Raw genomic sequence first — 23,846 nt, forward strand, 5'->3', positions numbered from 1 at the left:
GACAGTGACAAGTTGGTGAAATGGGTGAAGAGGAGGCAGGTGAATTTCAATGCGGAAAAATGTGATGTGTTTCATTTTAGTAAGAACAACATTGAGAGACAATATAAAATAAGGGTACAATTCTAAAGGGGGTGCAGGAGCAGAAGGACCCAAGTTCATATGTGCATAAGTCATTGAAGGTGGCAGGTGAAATTGAGATGGTTAATAAAGCACATAGTATCCTGGGCTTTATTAAAAGGGGAATTGAGTACAAGAGGAAGGAGGTCATATTGAAGTCGTGCAAGCTAATACTCCAATTGAGGCTGATGTTCAGTTCTGGGTGCCGGCCATGAAGAGAGTGAAGGAAAGATTCATGAGGGATGAAGAACTTAAGTTGAGACTGTTTTCCTTGGAGAAAAAGAGGCTGAGAGGAGATTTGATAGAGTTGTTCAAAATAATGAAAGGTGTTGACAGAGTAGATAGGGAGCACTTATGAAAGGATCAGGAGCAAGAAGACAGAGTTATAAGTTAACTGGCCACAGATAAAAGCAAAAGCAATATGAGAAAAAACATTTTCACTCAGCGAATCGTTCGGGTCTGGAATACACTGCTCAAGAGTGTGGTGGAGGGAGGTTCAATTGAAGCAAAGGGTAATTAGACAGTTATCTGAAAGGGAAGAATATGCAGGATTATGGAGAGAGAGGCAGGAGAATAGCACTAAGTAAACTGCTCACTTGGAGTGCCAGTGCAGACACAATAGGTCAAATAACCTCTCTCTGCACCATAACAATTCTGTAATTCCATAATAAATAAAAAGAGAACTATTTGAGTTCCTTTATTTAACTAATGCCTCTAGTATCAGGGTACATCCAATGATCTGTGGGAAATAAAAGAATAAACGGTCGTGATCCTAAAAATTATATTTCAGGGCACTAGATTATAGAATCCCTACAGTGCAGAAAGAGGCCATTCAGCCAATTGATTCTGCACCAACTCTCCGAAGAACATCCCACCCAGGCCCTCCCCTCCACCCTATCCCCATGCATTTACCAACTAACTTTCACATCTTTCGACACTAAGGGGCAATTTAGCATGGCCAATCCACCTAACCTGCACACCTTTGGATTGTGGGAGAAACCGGAGCACCTGGAGGAAACCCATGGCGACACGAGGAGAACGTGCAAACCCCGCACTGACAAGCACCCAAGGCCAGAATCAAACCCACTGTGCTGCTCAATTGAGAATGTAAGTCAGTGATGAGCAACCTGGGCTAATGAGAGAACCGCATAAGCGGCCTCCTTCATCTCACCACAAGGTTGAAATCAGGCTCGTTCACTAACCGTGACCCCATGAATAAGATTAAATTCATTTAATACATGTCGAATATTTCATAGCGAGTTATAGAAAATGCTTAATTATTTATATATTATTTGAACTATCAACTTCAAATGGTAAAAACTAAAGAATTATTGACATTTTGAATTCAGAGGGAGCACATGGCTCTCTGTCAATTTTGTGTGCAATCAGCATGCACCTTACTTCACTTGACCTTGCTTTACATGTGTATCACCTCAGTCATATCAACAGGAAATGAACTATGCAGACTGAAATCAGCAGAACGTGCGCGTGGGCAATGGTCAACAAAATGTCTCGTGGGTGGCCCTCCGAACCTAGGTGGTCCGCATGAGGCATGATGCCTCCGGGCCACAGATTACCCACCACTAATATAAGTGATCTGGAGGATTAGAGTAGCTAACGTAATATTCATTTTCAGACACAGGTAACTTTACTATTTACAGGTCAGTTAACTTAACATCTGTGAGGGAACATTTTGCAATATTTAATTAAAAATGAAATAATACAATATTTGAATGGAGAAAATAATGAGAAGCAGCCAGTACAGATTCAGAAAGGAATATAATGCTTAGCAAACCTGAAAGAGTTCTTTGAGGAGGTTGCAGATATGGTGGAAGAGGGAAACACAATGACTGTGGAATATAAAGACTTTGAGAAACCTTTGACAAGGCACCATGTAGGGAAAAAAAATGATGTGGAATTAGAGGGTTGTGAGGCTGGAGGAGATTACGGAAATAGAAAAGGGCAAGGGCATTAAAGGATTTAAAAACGAGGATGGCAATTTTAAAATCAAGACATTGCTTAACTGGGAGTCAATATGGGTCTGTAAGCACACAGGTGATAGGGAAATGGGGTTTGATGCATGTTAGGAGGAGCAGAGATTTGGATGACCTCAAGTCACAGTGGTTAGCACTGCTGCCTCACAGTGCCAGGAACCTGGGTTCAATTCTGGTCTCGGATGACTGTCTGTGTGGAGTTTGCACAATCATCCCTTGCCTGCGTGGACTTCCTTCAGGTGCTCTGGTTTCCTCCCACACTCCAAAGATGTGCGGGTTAGGTTAATTGGCCATGCTAAATTGCCCCCGGGGATAGGCTGGGTGGAATTGTTGTTGGTACAAGTTTGATGAGCCGAATGGTCTCCTTCTGCACTGGAGGGGTTCTATGACTTACAAAGGATAATATCTAATAAACTAGCCAGCAGTATGTTGTAATTGCTGAAAAAGGACATGTCATTGAAACTTTTTGGCCTACATTCAGGACAATTTGCAAGAATACCAAATGTAAACACAAATGTATGAACACAAGACGAAAAGTTTTGATGCGTGTCCTTTTTCAGCAATACTCCCAACAAACGACTATGTTGCAATTGTTGAGTCTAGAGGTAACAAAGACACCAATTGAGGGTTTTGACAGCAAACTTACTGAATGGAAATAGGCGATTTCACTAATGACATGAATACGAAGACTAGAAGCTCGCCTTGGGATCAAATGTGACATCAAGATTGTGAACAGACCAGCTTAATCTTCGATAGCTGTAGGATGCAGTCAGTAGCTAGTGAATGGAGCAGGGACTGAAATCAAACGCTCCCGACTTCCCAATATTTAACTGGAGGAAATGTCTTCTCATCCGGTAGTTGATGTCAGATAAGCAGTCTAATACTGTAGCAATAGTGGAGGAGTTGAGAGAGGTGGTGGTGAGGTCGAGCTGGGTGTCATCAATGTACACATGAAAACTAATGCTGTGCCTTCAGATGGTGTCAGTAAGGGGCAGAATGTAGATGAGAAATAGGACGGGGCCACAGATAGATTTCTTGGGGGCAGGGGAGGGGAGGGGGGGGGGGGGGGGAGCGTTGTGAGGGAGGATTTCCAGAGGTAATGGTGCAGGAACAGGAAGACAAACCATTGCAAGAGATTCTCTGGCTACAATTAGATAGATAAGGATGGAGCCATGGGAAAGCACTGCCACCCAGCTGGACAACGTGGAAAAGTATTGGAGGAAGATGGTGTGATTAATTATGTCAAAGGGCAAAATAAATTAGGAAGAAGTTTACCTTTGTCACAATCATGTAGAATGTCACTTGTGACTTTGATATGAGTTGCGACGATAGTATGGAAATGCATAAACCTGATTGAAACGATTTCCAGGAATTAGCTGCATGCAAAATCTGCGCTTTGACATAGGACTAAAAGATGAAGGAGATGCAGAGCAGAGCATTGGAGAATTGTGTTTTTACATCCATGGTGGTGAGTTTGCAGAGGATAAACACCAATAAGGACTTGGGTCAAAATGCTGGTTTGTGTGTTGAATTTTTAATGATTGGATTCAACAATCATTTTGGTTGAACTGAAACTGTTTCAATCTCATAAGCAGAATAAATTACCTGGATTAAAAATTGGATTATCAATTAACTCAACGTAATGCTAACATTTTGGGCACATTTGGTGTTCAGTTTTTGGGTTCCACCCCTTCATTTAACAATCTAACAAATTACAAGTCAGAGGGAGTTGCTACACTTCAGTAAATGTTTAAATTGATATTTTCTTGGACAAAAATTGTGCAATTAGAAGAGTTCCTAAAAATTTCCACTAAGTTTCATTGCATGGTCATTATTCACTTGAGGCTCAGCTATAATATTTCAGAAGTCTGGTTTCCAATAACAGCAATAATTTTATAACCTACATTGGTGAAATATTTTGAGATGTACATTGATTACATTTTTTTAATCCAGTGTAAAAAGTACAACGTTGTGGCCATTTTCACAAGTGGTAAAAATCACTACAACAAATATTTTTGCAGCTTCACACTGTTAATGATCACTCTGAAAATGTGTATCTCCCAACTGGCATCACTCTGCTACAAAGGACAGTAAAGTAGGGTCAGTTGTAAATGCTGCTCATGGCAGTAAACAAATAAAAGCATGTTAAACTCGCCACAACTTTCATGGCAATTAAGTGAGCAATATCTGTATGGAAAAAGAAGTTTCATCGCAAATACAGTATTGATCCAACATCCACAGCCTTCTGTAAATTGCATTTTTACAAAATTATAAACTCATGCCTCATTGACAGTTTTTATTTTTTGTTTGGATACACTGTTTATTTACATCTATTAGTATCAAGACATGATAAATGACAAAGCATGGTCAGCAGATCATAATATAATTTTCTGTAGCCGGTTTATATAGGTTGAATTAGGTGACTGAATTCTTAACTGAAATTTCAAATTTCCTAACTGAAATTTCAAATTAAAAAAAGAATTTGTGTTCATATAAAATCCTTCACTTCCTTAGGACATCCCAAATGTTCCACAGCCAATAAAATTGCTTTTGAAGAGCATCACTGTTACATGGGCAAAGATGGAAGGCAATTTGCACACAAAATCTCAATGAGATAAATAACTAGTTAATCTGATTTGGCAGCATTGGTTAAGAGATGAATGTTGGCCAAGAAACCAGATAATAAATCTCTTGCTCTTCTCAATAGTGTGACTAGACATTTTACATCTGCCTTTGCAACTAAGCCAGTCTGGTTATCTTCTCATCTAAAAGTCTCCATTTCCAAGAAACGCAGCATTATCTCAGTACATCAATGAAGTAGCAGCCTTGATCATATATTTATTCAAGTCTTGAAGTGACATTACCACTGAGCTTATTAAACATATTATTTAAAACCTGTTCACTCAATTATGGGTAAAAGTATCACACTGGGATTTATCTGGTGCTGTGTTTATATAATGAGAAATTTAATTGTTCAGTTTTTCCTGAAAATTTGCTGAAGAACACATGAAATGCAGGCTTTAACCTTGGGCACATGCATCTCAAACAGTTATATGTAGTTTCACATATCAATCTGGTTGTTACGCTGGCATTTGGTTCGAGCAATGCTGTGAAGACACTAGGCAGACTACAGAAAATAAATTACCTAAAAAATTAAACGGATCAGTGGCTACCTTTTCACATTTCATTCAGGCATTATAATGCTTGATCATTAAAAAAAACTTTTGTCTGCCATTATTTAGGATATTTTGTAAAAATGCAGGTGTGTGTGATTGCGAGCCACAAGGTAAATTTTGTGACTATCAAATATAACCCCGAAAAGTATTCTTAAAGATGCACAACAAGCATTGCAAAAATCAGACCTTAGTTTTCAAAGAACACTTCGGCTCACCAAGTCTGTGCCAACACAGATGCTTCTTGAATCTAATATTTTCTAGCTTCCAAGTGGTCCCTATCCCTCTATTCCCCGCCTATTCATGTATTTATCCAGATGCCTCCTGAACGTCGTTGCAGAATCTGCTTCCACCACCTCCTCCGGCAGTGCGTTCCAGGCATTCACCACCCTCTGTGGGAAAAACTTGCCCCCCTTTCATTTTCAACCTATGCCCCCAAGAAATTGACCCTTCGGCCCTGGGGAAAAGACTCTGACTATCCACTCTATTGAAGTCTGTCATAATCTTGTAAACCTCTATCAGGTCCCCCCTCAGCCTTCGACGTACCAATGAAAACAATCCAAATTTGTTCAACCTTTCTTCATAGTCCATGTTCATAGTCCATAGTTCATAACATGTAGTCAAATTGAATACACAACAAATTAATCAGACATGCCAGTTAAACATTATTGCACACCACAACCAAGGCTTTTCAAAATAATGCAAATAGGTAGGGTTGTATTTGGGAAGTCTAAATCTATGCAACACCATGCTATCAAGAGGGAGAACACAGTTCACATCTCAATTTTAACTGGCATTTACACTTGGCTTCTTCATTGGGAGTTAAGAGCAATATACACCTGAAGTACAGAGATGTTCAAGTGCTGAACTATATATAATACCTGCATGCCAAGGGAAAGATTACAAACAGTTATTTCCATGTTCCAAAAATAAAATAGCATTAAATAATAATGTTGAGCAGAAATTTATTTAAGACTATACATTCTTTTTATTATTCAGAATCCCCAAAATTAAATTTTACAATGTTCAGCTTACAAATAGCCACAATACAAATCATCTGTAACCAAGAGATTACAAACTTGAAATTAGAAACCTTGCTTCAATCTATCTGTGTGCATCATAACAAATTTTAATAAATACCAGATTCTGATTATACATATATATTGTGAAACAATACCGTGCCCCTTAATTTCAATAACGATATCAGTCATTAGGTCTGCCAAAGTCTTCAACGTCCGCAGTATAGATTTGTAGCAGGAGCACCACCAGGTGGCTTGTATTCTCAAAACTACTGTACTCCCATTTAAGCATTATTACTGAAATTGTGGAAATAAGTTATCTGGGATTTTTAATCCACTTAAAAGTGGGTTCCACTCCAAAGCCACCATGAATAGGAAAGAGTGGATTTGTGAACACTAGACTTGATAACTGGACTGAAACTTCACAATTTCACACCGAAACACTTGTACAAATGTGCAAGTTGCAATTATCATCCATTTTCTCAATGGATGATAATTTTTACAATAAACTACAATACAAATATTTCTATATTATGCAGTATTGTGGCAAATTATCAGAATACATCTTTTTACAGTCATATTGTGCCATTTTATTACTGTCTGGAGCTTCACGATTTAATGCACAATACAAGGTCAATTTTTTGGAACAAAGTTGTCTCTACTTTCTAAAATGTGTGTTTTATCCCAATGTCTTCAGAATCCAACAGGCCAACAAAAAATAAAATCAAATGATTATTACATATCTAAATTCTCACAATGACACAGTGACAGGGTGAAAAAAATGACCTGCTTTTAATTACATGCCTGGCCACTTATGTCACACCAAACATTCACAATGGTTTATTTTTCATAAGAACGGCAATGTGCAAGCTACATCAATAAAGGCATGAACACTTTTCAATCTGCAATACTAACACTGAAGTCAATAAAAGGAAAAAGAGGGGGCACTCAGGGGAGAGCATATCTCCGCCACTCTATTACAATTACGCAGCTCTTCCTTGTGGCTTTTCCCTGCCTGATTAATGCTCTGTAATTAAAGGTAAAATCACCTTAGTCCCAGTTGACCATAGGCTGCTCTCCCCTTTGAGGGTGAGAGTTGACTGGTGATTTAACCTGAGGATCAGGCATGCCTTCATGAATAACCTCAGCAGGTACAAGAACTGAACCCGCACTGTTGGTGTCACTCTGCATCACTAACCAGCTGTCCTGCCAGTGAGCTAAACCAACTGCCCCCTGACTATGAAACTGAAAAAATGATTTTTTTTTTTATTAGGAGCTACATCTCACAGAGAAGGCTTCAGGCCAAACCACATCCAACAACCTGCTGTGAAAACTCTGCTCACATTTTGATAGTTGTGCCAATTTCCATCTCAGGAACTGAGACAATCCACAAGATTCTAAAACAAACAACAACAATCTAAGCAAAATGATATTCTGAAAACAAAGTCAGCTTACCCTATCTCCCAACGTTAACAGGTCCTTTAAAAATTCCAGGATCAAGATCTGGATCTTTGCCAAAAACTAATCAGTTCTTCCTTAGGTCATAACCTGTGTACTAATTTTAGTTGAGATCTGTCCATTAATTCGAGATAAATTGTTTACAGACTAACAAACTGGCGAGAACACATTACCTTCACAAACCTTCAGTGGGAGAGGTGATAACAATGCATATAATTAATCATTATAATTCTAGTGAAGCTGCACCTCATGGTACTAAGCATCTTTACACAATGATTACAGTGTTCTGTCTGTCAAAGTTGATTTAAGAAATTTTGCCCAAATGCCTGTGGACTTGGCTTCAAGGACACCTCTTGTTTGACAGCCCTCCCATTGGATCTGGAGGATATAATTGAGGCATTAATGATGGAACTTTTTATGTTGTTAATGCACAGTTTAGTTTTCACTGCAGTACAAGAGCATGGTGACAACGACTGCTCTGTTCACGAGAACCTTTGTTTACTTGGGAGACTTCGTTGTCAACACTAACTGCCGTAGTTTGTAGAATGCAGAAAGCAAATTGGGCATTGGATCTCTTCATCAATGGTGCCCTTTTGCGAGAGGTAGCTGTTACATTATGAAAAATGTTTTAACATATTCCAGGGTCTCTCCAACATACATGGGAAATGAAAAATTGGCCAATCAGATGTGGATTGATAAGTGAATTTGATTTTGGCAACATTCGAGGGCGGGCCTTGTTTTTTGTATGCAGATTCAAGGAGATTGAGAGTTGCTTGCAAAGCCACTGCAGAGTGACCAATGGCACTGCAGTCACCTGCAAACTGTAAAACATGTATATTCAAGGTAGTAGTTTAGTTTTGGCACAGAGGTGCCATGGTTAGAGAGTTTTCCATCGAGACAGTATTTAATACTGACACCATAGGGCAGTTGATCTTTGATGAGATGAATAGCATCTGTTAGATGCAAATAGTATTGGGGCTATCACATAGCTTTGTCTAACCCCAGTCCAGGCATCAGTTTCAGATCTCCCATTTAAGAGAATGGTGATCATATAATCATGAAGCTATTGCGTGGTGAGCAGTAATACAAGTGGAGATGTTACACATTACCAGGCAATTGCCATGGGGAAGATAGAAAAAGGGCTGGTAGACACATTTTCTGGGAAAATAGTCTAGAATTTCAAAAGGTGGCACACACTTTTATTAAATTCAGATATTTTGTTACAATTCAGTACAGGAATATCTAAACACTTTTTAAAAAATTATTGTTCTTTCATGGGATGTGAGTGTCGCTGGCTAGGCCAGCATTGACTGCCTATCCCTAATTGCCCTCGGGAAGGTGTTGAGTTGCCTTCTTGGAACTGCAGCAGTCCGTGTGGCGTAGGTATACCCACAGTGCTGATGGGAAGGAAATTCCAGTTGACCCAGCAACTGTGAAGAACAGCAATATAGCTCCAAGTCAGGATGGTGAGTGATGTGGCAACAGAACTTGCAGGTGGTGGTGCATCTGCTGCCATGTCCTTCTAGGCTGATAGAGGTCACTGGTTTGAAAAGTGCTGTTGAGGGAGCGTTGGTGAGTTCCTCAGTGCATCTTGTAGATAGTACACACTGCTGCCACTGTGCAACAGTGGTGGACAGCGTGGATTTTGAATGTGGTGAATTGAGTGCCAATAAAGTAGGCTGCCTTGTCCTGGATGGTGTTGAGCTTTTTGAGTATAGAAAGAGTATAATCTTGAACTATTTTCTTGTATTTCATTAAACCTTGCAAAGGAAGGAAAACAGTAGAAACTTGGGAAGTTTCCCTCTAACTTGTCTCAATCAAGGAACGGTGAGAAAAAGTTTCCCCTGTGCCATGCTTAACAAAAGTATTAATTCTTTCAGATACACTAATACAATAACGCATCAGAGAAAACATTCCCCCCAAGCAGTTAGTAAATGAGATTAGAGGATGCTGGGAAAGTGTGATTATTTTATTTTTACAAAAATCATTATAGAAGATGTGCTCAGAGATGAAGCTTAAAATAGCATTTCTAATGATGCTCTACTTTTGCAATGTACTGTACTGCCCTGTTGTTTCCCACGAACACAGCTGTCAAGATTCTGTCAGAATCCAAACACATTAAATTAGCTCAGCAAGTCCAAATTTGTGACCAAATCTATTCAATACATAGAATAATTTAGTCATCAAAAAGAAAATTTAACATCTGGTTTCCCAGGAATATGACGGTCTTTTAAATTTCCTTCAGATACAGCATGACTGAAGTTAAATAAATGTTTCCCATTCACAGCTTGTGATCATTTAGAATGAATTTTCCAAAGCAACTTTAAAACCACAGAGACTAATATTAGAGTTCAAATGAACTTTCCATTCCATTACAGTGATATTCTCACCAAAGCGGCGACTGCTTAATCTGATAGTTTCCAAGCAAGGCATTTGAATACAGATGGGGCATAGTTTAAATACCAGCCAGTCTGCCCTGATGAATCTATCTGAAGTAGACTAGTTAGATCTACACCAAATTTAGATTTTTTTATATATATAAGCAAACTGCAAGACCCTTACAAGTTATTTTCCCATAACTTATATATGCAGCATACATATCTCAATGTTTAAAGAATGTCTAATAAAAACAGTGGACAAACTATAAATATAGTCTTAAGTTTCCATTCTTGTCTTCCACAGACCCTTTCCAAATGTAGTTTTCTACAGAACAGTTTTAGCAATTTTAGATATCTGCCAAAATTCCACAGACACTAGCAAACACTCTTTCCTGGCTTCCATATAAAACCCTCTGGTATCTGCTGTTGGTAACTAGCAATGCACTTAATACCCTTGCCAAAAACTACAGAGAAATTTATACAGACTAGTAAATAGTGCTTGGGGTTTAAATCCAATCTACAATATGGAAATCTCAGGTTAATCACAGAAACACAAGAAATAGGAGCAGAAGTAGACTACATGGCCCTATGTGACTGCTCTGTCATTCAATACAATCATGGCTGATCTTGGGCTTCAACTTCACTTCCCTGTCCATTCCCCATATCCCTAAATTCCCTGAGACACCAAAAATCTGTCTACCTCAACCTCAAATGCTTCAATGATAGAGCATCCACAATCCTCTGGGGCAGAGAACTTTAAAGATTTATAACCCGCTGAGTGAAGTAATTTCCCGTCATCTGAGTCCAAGATGTCTTATCCCGAGATGTACCCATGTTTTAGATTCCTTGACCAGCGGAAACACTCTCTTAACGTCTACACTATCATGCTCCTAATTTCAATTAGATTGCCTCTCAATCTTCTAAATGCCAGAGAAAACGGGCCCAATTCGCTCAGCCTCAATGCCCTCCCGTGGATAACCAGGGAAAAACCAGGGAAATTGAGGGACTGGTCAAAAAGAAAAGAGAGGCGTATGTTAGGTCCAGGCAGCTAAAAACGGCGGGAGCTCTGGAGAAGTACAAAGAAAATAGGAAAGAACTCAAACGGGGAATTAGAAGGGCAAAAAGGGGTCACGAAATGTTCTTGGCAGACAGGATTAAGGAGAATCCCAAGGCATTTTATTCATACGTTAGGAACAAAAGGGTTGTCAGGGAAAAAATCGGACCTCTCAGGGACAAAAGTGGGGAATTATGCTTGGAGCCCAAAGAAGTAGGGGAGATCCTAAATGAATACTTTGCGTCGGTATTCACAAAGGAGAGGGATGTGTTGACTGGGAGTGTCTCAGAGGGGAGTGTTGAACCGTTGGAGAAAATCTCCATTACAAGGGAGGAAGTGTTAGGTTTGTTAGAGAATATAAAGACTGACAAATCCTCAGGGCCTGATGGAATCTATCCAAGGCTGCTCAGGGAGACGAGAGATGAAATCGCTGGGCCTCTGACACAAATCTTTGTCTCACCACTGGACACAGGTGAGGTCCCAGAGGATTGGAGGATAGCTAATGTGGTCCTGTTATTTAAGAAGGGGAGGAAGGATAACCCGGGTAATTATAGGCCGGTGAGCTTGACGTCCGTGGTGGGGAAGTTGTTGGAGAAGATTCTTAGAGATAGGATGTATGCGCATTTAGAAAGGAATAAACTCATTAACGATAGTCAGTATGGGTTTGTGAGAGGGAGGTCATGCCTCACTAACCTGGTGGAGTTTTTTGAAGAAGTGACCAGAATGGTTGATGAGGGAAGGGCCGTGGATGTCGTCTATATGGACTTTAGTAAAGCGTTTGACAAAGTCCCTCATGGTAGGCTGGTGCAAAAGGTTGGATCTCATGGGATAAAGGGGGAGGTGGCTAGATGGGTGGAGAACTGGCTTGGTCACAGAATAAATTTAACAACACCAGGTTAAAGTCCAACAGGTTTATTTGGTAGCAAAAGCCACACAAGCTTTCGAGGCTCTAAGCCCCTTCTTCAGGTGAGTGGGAATTCTGTTCACAAACAGAATTTATAAAGACACAGACTCAATTTACATGAATAATGGTTGGAATGCGAATACTTACAACTAATCCAGTCTTTAAGAAACAAAACAATGGGAGTGGAGAGAGCATCAAGACAGGCTAAAAAGATGTGTATTGTCTCCAGACAAGACAGCCAGTGAAACTCTGCAGGTCCACGCAACTGTGGGAGTTACAAATATTGTGACATGAACCCAATATCCCGGTTGAGGCCGTCCTTGTGTGTGCGGAACTTGGCTATCAGTTTCTGCTCAGCGACTCTGCGCTGTCGTGTGTCGCGAAGGCCGCCTTGGAGAACGCTTACCCGAATATTTTGTTTCTTAAAGACTGGATTAGTTGTAAGTATTCGCATTCCAACCATTATTCATGTAAATTGAGTCTGTGTCTTTATAAATTCTGTTTGTGAACAGAATTCCCACTCACCTGAAGAAGGGGCTTAGAGCCTCGAAAGCTTGTGTGGCTTTTGCTACCAAATAAACCTGTTGGACTTTAACCTGGTGTTGTTAAACTTCTTACTGTGTTTACCCCAGTCCAACGCCGGCATCTCCACATCTTGGTCACAGAAGACAGAGGGTGGTAGTGGAAGGGTCTTTTTCCGGCTGGAGGCCTGTGACTAGTGGTGTTCCGCAGGGCTCTGTATTGGGACCTCTGCTGTTTGTGATTTATATAAACGATCTGGAAGAAGGTGTAACTGAGGTGATCAGTAAGTTTGCGGACGACACAAAATTGGCAGGACTTGCAGATAGTCAGAAGCTACAGAAGGATATAGATAGGCTGGAAATTTGGGCAAAGAAATGGCAGATGGAGTTCAATCCTGATAAATGCGAAGTGATGCATTTTGGTAGAAATAATGTAGGGAGGAGCTATACGATAAATGGCAGAACCATAAAGGGTGCAGATACGCAGAGGGACCTGGGTGTGCAAGTCCACAGATCCTTGAAGGTGACGTCACAGGTGGAGAAGGTGGTGAAGAAGGCATATGGCATGCTTGCCTTTATAGGACGGGGCATAGATTATAAAAGTTGGGTTCTGATGTTGCAGATGTATAGAACGTTGGTTCGGCCGCATTTGGAATACTGCGTCCAGTTCTGGTCGCCACACTACCAGAAGGACGTGGAGGCTTTGGAGAGAGTACAGAGGAGGTTTACCAGGATGTTGCCTGGTATGGAGGGGCTTAGTTATGAGGAGAGATTGGGTAAACTGGGGTTGTTCTCCCTGGAAAGACGGACGATGAGGGGAGACTTAATAGAGGTGTATAAAATTATGAAAGGCATAGATAGGGTGAACGGTGGGAAGCTTTTCCCCAGGTCGGTGGTGACGTTCACGAGGGGTCATAGGTTCAAGGTGAAGGAGGGGAGGTTTAACACAAATATCAGAAGGACATATTTTACACAGAGGGTGGTGGGGGCCTGGAATGCGCTGCCAGGCAAGGTGGTGGAGGCGGACACACTGGGAACGTTTAAGACTTATCTAGACAGCCATATGAACGGAGTGGGAATGGAGGGATACAAAATAATGGTCTAGTTTGGACCAGGGAGCGGCACGGGCTTGCAGGGCCGAAGGGCCTGTTCCTGTGCTGTACTGTTCTTTGTTCTCCCAGCTTAGGGATCAATTTAGTGAAACTTCACTGTACCGTTTTCAATGCAAGTATATCCTTTCTTAAACATGGAGAGCAAAATTGCACAGGTTATCCTGATATAGTCTCATCATATCTCTGTACAACTCTAGCAAGACATCTTCATTCCTGTACTCCAATCCCCTAGCAATAAAAGCCAAAATCAGTGTCTCTAAAAGGATAAACACAATACCAACATTTAAAAAAAATTATGAAACCCTTAACCCCTTTGAATTTTCATACTAGAAACATCTTTGGATTTGAGAGGGGGCTTAAAGTGGTAGAACCTTTAACATAAGCTTTTTCAGGAGCTGGTGCAGACATGATGGGCCAAATAGCCTCCTTCTATGCTGTAAAATTCTATGATTCTATGAGCCAATAACGACAACTATTCTGTGACAGCAGGGGTGCCCAAACTGGAGGTCTATGAAGGGTCTCCAGCGGGTCTGCGGAGCTGGAAGATGCCACGTGACCAGCAAACACTGGATTGAAAGGAGCAGCCGACAAATTTCAAAAATAATTACAGCAAGGAAATACGCCAGGCTAGTTCACCTATCAGCATCCAGTGATCCAAGAGGCTTTTCTCCAATTGGCCCATTTGATTTTATTTCATCTCACTGTTGCTAGGGAGAAAGCCCACAGCCAGCAGCTAGGATTGATTCTGAGAATGGAGCCAGCAGCAAAAAGAAGTGGCAAGTAACGCCGAGTGACACGTCTATTTGGGGCTGTTGTGAGGGAATGCAGGTCGGGTTAGGGACTCTGTGAATGTGTGCATGAGAGAGAGGGGGCCGGAGCGTGCGTGCGTGAGAGAGAGGGGGCCTGAGTGTGCGTGCGTGAGATAGAGGGGGCCTGAGCGTGCGTGCGTGAGAGAGAGAGAGGGGGCCTGAGCGTGCGTGCGTGAGAGAGAGAGAGGGGGCCTGAGCGTGCGTGCGTGAGAGAGAGAGAGAGAGAGAGAGGGGACCTGAGCGTGCGTGCGAGAGAGAGAGGGGGCCTGAGCGTGCGTGCGAGAGAGAGGAGGCCTGAGCGTGCGTGCGTGAGAGGGGGCCTGAGCGTGCGTGCGAGGGAGGGGGGGCCTGAGCGTGCGTGCGAGGGAGGGGGGGTGGGCACGCATGAGAGAGCGGGGGGTGAGCGCGTGCGTGAGGGGGGAGGTGAGCGCGCGCGAGAGAGGGAGGTAGGCGCGCGTGAGAGAGGGAGGGTGAGCGCGCGTGAGAGAGAGGGAGGGTGAGCGCGCGTGAGAGAGAGGGGGGGTGAGCGCGCGTGAGAGGGGGTGAGCGCGCGTGAGAGGGGGTGAGCGCGCGTGAGAGGGGGTGAGCGCGCGTGAGAGAGGAGGGGTGAGCGCGCGAGAGAGAGGGGGGTGAGCGCGCGAGAGAGAGGGGGGTGAGCGCGCGTGAGAGGGGGGGGTGTGAACGTGCGTGAGAGAGGGGGGGTGTGAACGTGCGTGAGAGAGGGGGGTGTGAACGTGCGTGAGAGAGGGGGGGTGTGAACGTGCGTGAGAGAGGGGGGGTGTGAACGTGCGTGAGAGAGGGGGTGAGCATGCGTGAGAGAGAGGGGGTGAGCGCACGTGAGAGAGAGGGGGTGAGCACGTGTGAGAGAGAGGGGGTGAGCGCGCGAGAGAGGGGGTGTGCGCGCGCGAGAGAGAGGGGGGGTGAGCGCGCGTGAGAGAGGGGGGGTGAGCGCGCGTGAGAGAGGGGGGGTGAGCATGCGAGAGAGAGAGGGGGTGTGAACGTGCGTGAGAGAGAGGGGGTGTGAACGTGCGTGAGAGAGAGGGGGTGTGAACGTGCGTGAGAGAGAGGGGGTGTGAACGTGCGTGAGAGAGAGGGGGTGTGAACGTGCGTGAGAGAGAGGGGGTGTGAACGTGCGTGAGAGAGAGGGGGTGTGAACGTGCGTGAGAGAGAGGGGGTGTGAACGTGCGTGAGAGAGAGGGGGTGTGAACGTGCGTGAGAGAGAGGGGGTGTGAACGTGCGTGAGAGAGGGGGTGTGAACGTGCGTGAGAGAGAGGGGGTGTGAACGTGCGTGAGAGAGAGGGGGTGTGAACGTGCGTGAGAGAGAGGGGGTGTGAACGTGCGTGAGAGGGGGGGGTGTGAACGTGCGTGAGAGGGGGGGGGTGTGAAGGTGCGTGAGAGGGGGGGTGAGCGCGCATGAGAGAGAGGGGGTGCGCGTGCATGAGAGGGGGTGAGCGCGCGAGGGGGGAGGGGGTGTGCGCACGTGAGAGAGAGGGGGTAAGCGTGCGAGAAGAAGTGAGCACGCGTGAGAGAGAGGGGGTGAGCGTGCATGAGAGAGAGGGGGTGAGCATGCACGAGAGAGAGGGGGTGAGCGTGCATGAGAGAGGGGGTGAGCGTGCATGAGAGAGAGGGGGTGAGCGTGCATGAGAGAGAGGGGGTGAGCGTGCAAGAGGGGGAGGGGGTGAGCGTGCAAGAGGGGGAGGGGGTGAGCGTGCAAGAGGGGGAGGGGGTGAGCGTGCGTAAGAGAGAGGGGGTTGAGCGTGCCTGAGAGAGGGGGCGGGCGGTGAGTGTGCTTGAGAGAGAAGGGGTGAATTATACCAGATTACCCACTGCTGAAGTGGGTACTATTTCCAGGGGTCAATGTTAACAAGCCATGGGAGGTTGGTTTGCGCAGGGGTTAATGAGGGGTCCATCCAGCTGGCGAGTATTTGTGAGTGTATTTCTTCCTAACAAGCTGGACTTGCTTACATTCGACTTCTGTGTTCGCACCTATTTTGCGGCAAAAAAAAGGACATCGACATCATGAGAATGCTTGAAGCTCCCAGATGCTCCTGGGAAATCACCAGGGATTCCGCGGTTCAAAAATTTGGGAAACCCTGTTCCAGCATCATGAAATTCAATTCATTCCAGATATAATTAAAGGCACTGGTATTGTGACACGATTTGGTATCAATGTTGCTACTAGCACTGGCAAATTAGAGCATAACCGCAACATTTTGGAAAAATCGTTGCATAAAGTACCAAAGAACATAAAAATACTAATTTGTTCTCATTTTACTAATCCAAGACAAAGAACAGGGACATTTGAAAAAGATTGATCAAGAAGAGTCTGTGTATTTGACATTTGATTTCTAGTCTCTGAGTTGCATTGTAATTTGTGGAGCTTCTGTAACAATGTATGTCACTAAAAACATGCTTGTCGCTCTTGCGGCAAGTAATGAGGAGAAAAAAAACATATCCACGTAATCCGAATCTCCCCAATGCGAGCATTAAGCAATGAGTGGCGAATGCAAACAGGAAAGGCAAGAGAATACAATTTAGGGATCAAAAGACTTTGTATTATTGATTGAGAACTTCAGAAGACCTAATAATCTCATTGCAGAGAGTTAAAATAAACACTCTTTTGGTGGGAATGTCAACCACCACCCCATGACAGGTGGAAGGGGTTTGAAGAGGGAATGTAGTAAACTTTCAAAAGTCTGAAACTCATCCACCCAGTGCACACCCACTTGTGGTTTTAACTGAGGTGATAGGAAGGGGCAAGTGTATAATCTGCTCAAGAGGCAAATCAGTTATTTAAATATATTGGATTTGAACAAGTTGCAATAACCTTATGAAAAAAAACAATGTTACAGCATTTGGGAACATTATGAAACTTAACCTAGATATTAAGGCATGTGAAATAATTTGCTAGCGCTCATCTTCAAAAGGCAGTAAGGTAGCCATGTTAAACCCTTTATACCTGCAATAAGAGCAGCTAATATATCTTAACAGTTATTCATCTTAGTCATCACTTCACTTTGGTGGAAATAATAAATGGTTCACAACTTTATTAAGTTAGATAATTAATTTTTTACACTCTTATTTTCTCTGTTCCTATTTCCAACCATCAATGACACAGCTGTGAAGTTTAAATCGATTCACTTTGAAGCCAACTCTTGTTTCATTGAAATTACGAGGTAAGCTACAAGGTTTGAAAAAGCAGCCTAATGAATATCTCTGAAATAGTAAATAAGGCAAAGTAATTGCAAGTTCAAACAGTCGCCAATTATGTAGCTTAATTCTCATACATTAGAACATAAGAAAGGCCATCTGGCCTCTTGAACCTGTTCAGCCATTCAATAAGATCATGGCTCATTTGATTCTCAGCTTCAACTCCACTTTCCTGCCTGCTCCCCATAACCCTCAATCCCCTATATTCCCATCTCAGCCACTCAAATCACTACGCAAACTGAAAATTGTTTCCACAATGTATAAATTTAAGCTGGATTTTGAGTGGAGCTTTTTTTTTACCCCTAGTGTACCATGACAGAACTAGAGACAAGTTAAATCTGAGATGAAAATCTTTATCACAGTCCCCATGTTAGTTAAAAAATGAACTATTTTTGAATGAAAAGCACTTCCAGGCATTTTTCATTTTTAATAGATTGTTCGTCTTTTTCACCATGTTTCCAAAAAACATGCTAAAAGCAAACTAAATTGAGGAACACCACTTCAGAAGTTTAGCATTGTTGTATTTTCCAAAAATTGGGAAACAAGCAAGTGTACAAATGAAATTATGAAACTGAGGCAGTGCTTGTCTTGATGTTCACACCCAAATTATCAGTTAATTTCAAGTATGTTGTATAAAGATCGCCTTATATGATGCATAGATTGCCATAAATAAGCAAAATTATCAGTATTTAAATTCAATTGAATGGGATGAGGTAAAGAACACAAAAAATCAAATCAAAATCTTGAACATAAGGAACATTTCTAAGTTTAATGTGTGTTCAATTTGAATCAGAATCCTACACAGTGCATAAGGAGACCACCTGGCCCATTGAGTCTGCACCGACCACAACCCCACCAGGGCCCCATCCCCACGCATTTACCCTAGCTAGTCCCCCGACACTAAGGGGCAACTTAGCATGGCCAATCCACCTAACCCGCATATCTTTGAACTGTGGGAGGAAACAGGAGCACCCAGAGGAAACCCAAGCAGACACAGGGAGAATGTGCAAACTCCACACAGACAGTGACCCAAGCTAGGAATCGCTGTGATGCAGCAGTGCTAACCACTGTGCCATCGTGCCGCCCTTTGGCAACACAAAAATATCAAAAGGAAAACAAAATGTCCCTGTGAAACACTGATTTAAAAAATATAAAAATGTTATTTTGTGTTTCATTTAACCACGCCTACCAAGATCAATGTCATGCCAATATCTATTCAGTTCAACTTTAATGCTTTCAGAGATGTACGTAGTGTAACATATGCCAAGTAGTCAGCTCCACATAATACTGCAATCTGATGAAAATACTTTTCTACTTTCTGCAAGTGAAGACTAACTTTATTTTGTTAGAAGGAAACGTTTAGGAAATACTCCTCTTGGCCCCTACAGCTTTTGGCAATAGCTAAGCGATATGCCATGAAAGTTTAGCTTTTGGAACACTTCAGAGTAACATTTACACCAGCATTATGCTTTTGATTATTGTATCCAAACTAAAGTTATAAAATTGCAATTCATGCCCATTAAAACATAGGTTACTTAGTGTAAAAAATACACTTCAAAGTTTTGAAACAAATCAGAGCAGCAAAACAGTAATAGAAACTTGAAACAAAAGCATGCTGTAAAAGTACAGCAGTGGTCAGCATTTAAAATTCATTTTTCAAATGGAGATCCTTCATCTGAACTGAAAGGTCATCAACAATGCTCCAATTATTCCCCAGATATAAACAGTCCATGTTTTAGCTTCTCTCCATTTCTCTAATGACAAGTCCTAAGAACCATCAACTTTTCAAGGGCAATTATGGATGGGCAACAAATCCCTTGAAACTAAAAGCCTTTTCCTTATTCACATCATCAAAACTCATTACAATCTTAAAAATCTCCATTTGGCTTCTTCTGCTGCAAAGGAAATAGTCTGAGTATCCCAAAGATTCACCCCTTAAGTCAATTCCTGTCATTACCTTAATGAAATTATACCGTGGGCTTTTAATGGTTTCTATTTTTCTCTGTAGTGACATTAGAAAGACTATTTATTGCCCAACCGGAGAAGAATTTGTAATGAAACGGTGTTATCATAGAAATCCTACAATGCAGAAAGAAAGTGGTCATTCGGCCCATCGAGTCTGCACCAACAATATAGTACCCCGCTAATCCCTCTAACCTCCGCATCCCGGGACACTAAGGAGCAATATAGCATGGCCAATGCACCTAACCAGCACATCATTCAGATTGTGGAAGGAAACCAGAGCACCCGATGGAAACCCACGCAGACACAGGGAGAATGTGCAAACTCCACACAGACAGTGACCCAAGCTGGGAATCGAACCTAGGTCCCTGGAGCTGTGAGGTAGCAGTGCTAACCACTGTGCTGCCCAGTTGGTGGGTGGTCTGCATTGTAATGATTTTTTTGTACAGCTGAGTAGTTTCTCGGGCATTAAAGATCAATCTCATAGGATTAGAGCTGCAGCCAGCCATATGTAGTTCAGTGGAAATCATTGTCGCATGAAACTTGCATAATGCAAGTATTCATGGAAAGTACACGTGTCCAGGCCAAACACAAGTGTAAGAAGTGTCTCCAGCTTGATTCTTCAGAGTTTGAAGTTACCGAGTTCCATTTTTCCATAGAATATATTGCACAGAAACAGGCCATTCAGCCCCACCAGTCCATCTTAGCGTTTATGTTCCACTGAAACCTCTTCCTATCCTTCCCCATCTAGCCCCATCAGCATAACCTTTCTCCCCATGTTTAATCTAACTTTCCCTTAAATGCATCTATACTGTTCTCCTTAATTACTTCTTATGGTAACAAATTCCACATTCTCATCACTGAAAGAAGTTTCCTCTGAATTCCCTACTGGATTTCTTAGTGACTATTTTATGTGGATGGCATCTAGTTTTACTCTTTCCCACAAGTGGAAACTCTGTCTAATTTATCATAACCTTTCATAATTTTGATGATCTCCATTAGGTCATTCCTCAAGCTCTCTCTTTTCAAGGGAAAGGAAACCCAGCCTATTCTTCCTTTTCTAACAGTCAACCTCCTAGTTTTGTCTTGTCGTTAGATTAATTTAGATCTAACCACTCTGAACAAGGGGTTTTATCCTGAGTTTATTTCTGCCATTTTACTATTCTATGTTCCTTGATAATTTAGTTGTTACTCTTTGCCTTCGTAATTTTTTTGATTTCTCTCATCCCATCATATTCCCCCTGGTCTTGCTTTCCTCCGCTGTATCACATGTTCCTTTCTCAGTTTTCCAATTATCAGCATGTACCTTTATTTATCCATCATATCTCATTGCTTAGTTTACTCTATTTTTGCAGAATTATTTCTGTCTCTGATGAATACTGTTTTAAATATTTCCACCTGTTGTTCTCCATGACTGTTTGCAAAATTGTCGTTCATTTCATTTTCCCCAACTTCTATTCTAAATCACTGAAAACCAGCTTTCTCCAATCTCATCACTCCGTTTTGTCATGTTTATTTTCTTCTCAATTATCATCTTAAGGCATATTATATCATGGTCACTATTCTTTTATCTATTCTGATTCAATTCCCATTTTCAGATTCAGTAGTGAATTCTCCCTTTGGTTGGATTTTTACATATTGGGTTAGAAAAGGAGTTCTGTACATGGTGTTGGAATTCATCCCCTTCTAACTCATTAATTTCAAATTAGTTGAAATCCGCCAAGGTTATTGTACGTTATTATCTTTCCAACTTATTTCCATATTTCTTCCTCCACCTGCCTTCCAATGTTAGGTGTTCTGTAGTTATTCTTATTAAAATCTCTCATCTCTATGGATATGGATTCTACTTTCCTCTTAATGATGTTGATGTTACTTTATCTTACGGATGAAAAGAAACTTGACCATATGAAATTGCAAGACATTGTCATTCTGCAACAACCTTGCATTATGTACCTATTGAAACATAACTTACTTAGTGTAAAAAAAATACATTTCAAAGTTTTGAAATAAATCAGAGCAGCAAAACAGTAATAGAAACTTGAAACAAAAGCATGCTGTAAAAGCAGCACGGTGGCAAGCACTGCTGCCTCACAGCGCCAGGGACCCAGGTTTGATACCGACCTCGAATGACTGTGAAGTTTGCATGTTCTCCTAGTGTCTACGTGGGTTTCCTCCAGGTGCTCTGGTTTCCTCCCACACTCCAAACATGTGCGGGTTACGTTGATTGGCCATGCTAAATTGCTCCTTCATGTCAGGGGAACTAGCAAGGGTAATTAAGGATTACTGGGATAGAGCCTGGGTGTGTTTGTGGTCAGTGCTGACTCGATGAGCCGCATGGCCTCCTTCTGCACTATAGGGATTCTATAATTCTGTAACTTCTTTCCTATTTCTGACACCCCACAAGAGGGGAAAAGTGAGGAGAGGAGGATGACAGTCAATGACTGCTGGCAGGAAAGGAAGACATGACTGAAGGTAGTGGATGATATTCTTAGTTATCTATAGCTATTCAATGGGCATTCAATTCTGATTAACTCTAACTCAGATGAGGAGATCAACATCGGGCAGGGAATTCAGCACAGCACAGATAAGGGGAGGAAAGATGGGAAAAGGAGCATAATACCTTTAACCAGAGATATTATGGTAGATGGGGTGGACATAAAGGTCAGAATTTTCTGATTTTTTTCCTTGATTAGCCATGATGTTTTTTTGAATGGCAGACAGGCTTGCAGGGCCTATATTTGTTAGAACATAGAACAGTACAGCACAGAACAGGCCCTTCGGCCCACGATGTTGTGCCGAGCTTTATCTGAAACCAAGATCAAGCTATCCCACTCCCTATCATCCTGGTGTGCTCCATGTGCCTATCCAATAACCGCTTAAATCTTCATAAAGTGTCTGACTCCACTATCACTGCAGGCAGTCCATTCCACACCCCAACCACTCTCTGCGTAAAGAATCTACCTCTGATATCCTTCCTGTATCTCCCACCACGAACCCTATAGTTATGCCCCCTTGTCATAGCTCCATCCACGCGAGGAAATAGTCTTTGAACGTTCACTCTATCTATCCCCTTCATCATTTTATAAACCTCTATTAAATCTCCCCTCAGCCTTCCCCGCTCCAGAGAGAACAGCCCTCGCTCCCTCAACCTTTCCTCATAAGACCTACCCTCCAAACCAGGCAGCATCCTGGTAAATCTCCTCTGCACTCTTTCCAGCGCTTCCACATCCTTCTTATAGTGAGGTGACCAGAACTGCACACAATATTCCAAATGTGGTCTCACCAAGGTCCTGTACAGTTGCAGCACAACCCCAAGGCTCTTAAACTCCAACTCCCTGTTAATAAAAGCTAACACACTAATAGTTAATTGTTATGTCCTTATGTTCATATGAACATACATCCGAGCATGAATAGGCCACTCGACCCCTCAAACCTGTTCTGGCATTCAGTAAGATCATAGCTGACTTGATTATAAACCAGTGATAACAGAAGAACTGGTAACATCGTTCCTACCACGGTAGCAGAAGAATTGTTAATGTTGCTCCAAAAGTGATAGAAGAACTGGTAACAAAAGTTTAGGATTCATGTTGACAGTGAACAATAAGACATGGATCTTCTGAAGAGGCCATCAGCAGCCAAATCAGTATTTTTGCGGGGTGGGGAGGGGGGTTGGCGAATCGTAGCTGAGGGAAGTATTCAGATTCATAGTATTCAGATTCATATGGTATTGGGTTGTATGAACTGTCTTGACGCAACAGCACATACCTAAACAGAAATGGGTCTAACATCTTCAAGGATGGAGGGTAACTAGAGTTGTGGGAGATGGTTTTAATTAACACTAGAGTAGAAGGAAATCAAGAGGATAGGAGAAAATAAAGTTTAGATGTATGAGGTAAAAGATTAAGTGTTCAAAAAACATTGAAAGGAATTATAAAGGAAGATAATGAAATACAGCAGCTTGCATAAGGATGTACCAGAGTATTTTACAGTCAATGAATTACTACTGAAATGTGTCACTGTTTAGTAAGCAATTGCAGCAGTAAATTTACAGATAGCAAGGTCCAATAAATAATGAGATAACAACCAGATAATTTGTCTGTCACTGTTGAGGGATAAATGTTGGTTAGAACACAAG

The 23,846-nt window shown here is 42.1% G+C and overlaps 1 protein-coding gene across 2 annotated transcripts in view; it reads right to left on the minus strand.

Moving 5' to 3' along the window:
• Window positions 1-23,846, minus strand: part of LOC144500368 (metal transporter CNNM2-like) — a 254,478-nt gene that overhangs the window by 74,075 nt on the left and 156,557 nt on the right. The gene's annotated exons all lie outside the window — the stretch shown is intronic.

This window comes from Mustelus asterias, chromosome 11 (genome assembly GCF_964213995.1).
Source record: "Mustelus asterias chromosome 11, sMusAst1.hap1.1, whole genome shotgun sequence".
NCBI lineage: Eukaryota > Metazoa > Chordata > Chondrichthyes > Carcharhiniformes > Triakidae > Mustelus > Mustelus asterias.